The 2,355-nt window shown below is 50.7% G+C and overlaps 1 pseudogene; it reads left to right on the forward strand.

The window, feature by feature from the left end:
- The window catches only part of LOC114893325, a 2,627-nt pseudogene extending 2,050 nt beyond the window's left edge, over positions 1–577 (forward strand).
- The last annotated feature ends 1,778 nt before the right edge of the window (positions 578–2,355 follow it).

Raw genomic sequence — 2,355 nt, forward strand, 5'->3', positions numbered from 1 at the left:
GCGGGAGCGGCGGCGGGAGCGGGAGCGGCGGCGGGAGCGGGAGCGGCAGAGGCTCCAGGCCCAGAGGGAGCTGCAGGAGAGGGAGAAGGCCCTGCGGCTACAGAAGGAGCGGCTGCAGAGGGAGCTGGAGGAGATAAAGAAGGAAGAACAGCAGCGCCTGACTGAGCAGCGGCTGCAGGAGGAGCAGAAGAAAAGCCAAGGAGGCCGCGGTGGCCAGCGGACGTGCAGTCTCCAGCTTGTACCTCGCATCAAATGACTCCACAGGGCACCCCCCACCCCAAGATCAACCGAGATAACTACGGGATGGATCTGAACAGCGATGACTCCCCCGATGACGAGGCCCATCCCCAACTGGGCCAGAGGCACCCAGCCTAGCCAGGCCATCATCCGGCAGTACTACCACCCCCGGAACCTCCTGCAGCTCTTCGGAACCATTCTCCCACTGGACTTGGAGGACATCTTCAAGAAGAGCAAGCCCCGCTACCATAAGTGCACCAGCTCTGCCGTGTGGAACTCGCCGCCCCTGCAGGGCACCAGGGTCCCTGGCAGCCTGGCCTACAGCCTGAAGAAGCGCTGAGCCAGGCCCTCGGGCCTGCTCGGCAGTCTCAGCCTTCATCTGTGTCTATACGTCTGTGTCTCTGGTGCCATCCTGCCTGGTATCCTGTCGCTGAGGGTTCGGTCAAGTGTATATAAACGTCCTCTGTGTGCTACAGGGGGACGGCGGCTCGGGCCTGCTGGGAGGCTGAGCTTGTTGGGTGTTTGGGGAAGACCCAGGCCCAGCCTTGCCTGGTCTGCTGACAGCACTCTGTAAATAGGTTGTTAGAGTTCAGCTGAATTTTAGCCTCTAGTGTTTGAGAGCTAGAGTAATAAAGTCTATTCCTTCAAGCCTGCTGTGAGTATCATGAAGACTGGGCTTCCCTTCAGAAAGCCCTGGACCCTGGCCCTGTCTCGGGCCGCTGGATGGGCTAGAGGAATAGGAACTGCTTATACTCCTGGGGTGTGCGTCAAGGTCTCCTGGGTCCCACCCCCAGAGATGCCGATGGAGTGGGTGATTCTGATGCCAGCCCTGGACAGCCCTGAGAAACACTTCAGTTACTTTCATGTTGGGGCAGGTGACCATACTTCCTGTTTTTCTGGGGAGCGCCCTGCCTGTAAAGGGGGCCTCATTCCAGTGGTAAGACCTGGAGTTGAGGTCAGGAGAATTGGGCTTTTGACACAGCTCTGCCACTTAAGAGAGGCCCTCAGCCCCTCCACGCCTCAGGCTCCACCCACCCTTGCTGCACGGATGGTGAAAGGACTTGAGAACGTGGACGTGCTGCTGAAGCAGGAGATCTGGGTTAGGAAGGGAACATCTCTTGAAACTCCCTCAGGACCAGTACGTGCAAGTAGTTGAGATGTTTCTCCAACAAATCCAGGCAGCTGCTAATTAAATGTTTAGTGTCCATGGAAGCTGGCCCTGCCCCATCGCTGCCAACCATGTTCTAAACGTGCCACAGCTTCATCATCTCTTACTCCAGCCCCTGGAATGGGGGTTGGTGAATTTGGGCCTATGGGCCAAATCAAGTTGCAATCCATTTTTGTAAAGTTTCATTGGAACCCGCCCAGTAGAAATGAATGCCTGTTGTCTCCGGCTGCTCTGCTGAGGGCAAAGTTAAGTAGTTACAACAGAGGTCTTATGGTTTGCAAAGCTGAGAATATTTACTATGAACCTTTACAGAAAATGTTTGCTGACCCTGCTTTAGGACAAAATCAAGGCTGAATATAAGAGAGCTTTTTAAAATGAGTAAAGAGTGAATGCACACAACAGGCTGAAATCTAGAAGATTCCACCATGCAAAGAAAATCATTTTACAGTTCATTCAAATACGGTGCGAATTTAAATTTGTTCCATATATTCTCTGATGAGAAACTGTTGTGTTGAGTCAACTGGTGAGTGTGTCTTTGCCTGAAACCACAATGTCAATGTCAAAATATTACCTCTTATAAAAACATATTTATATAGTGTGTATTTTTATAGTGTGTTTGAGAAAAATTTGTTATTCAGCAAAAAGGTAGTTACAGGTTGCACTGCATCTTCACTAGTACTTGATATTGTCAGTGCTTCTTCTTTTAGCCATTCCAATAGACGTGTAGTGAATTCTCATCGTGGTGTTAATTTGCATTTCCCTAATAGCTGGTGATGGTGAACATCTGCTCATGTGCTTACACGCCATCTGTGTATCTTCTCTGGCAAAGTGTTCAACTCATTTGTTCTTTTTCTTTTTTTGTTCCTTTTTTATTGGGCCATGATTCCCTCTTTCTTCATGTGCCTTGTGATTTTTTTTTTTTTTTTTTTTTGCCATGTCACATGGCATGT

The sequence above is a fragment of the Monodon monoceros genome, unplaced genomic scaffold (genome assembly GCF_005190385.1).
Source record: "Monodon monoceros isolate NGI ecotype Baffin Bay Population unplaced genomic scaffold, NGI_Narwhal_1 Super_Scaffold_12, whole genome shotgun sequence".
Taxonomy (NCBI): domain Eukaryota; kingdom Metazoa; phylum Chordata; class Mammalia; order Artiodactyla; family Monodontidae; genus Monodon; species Monodon monoceros.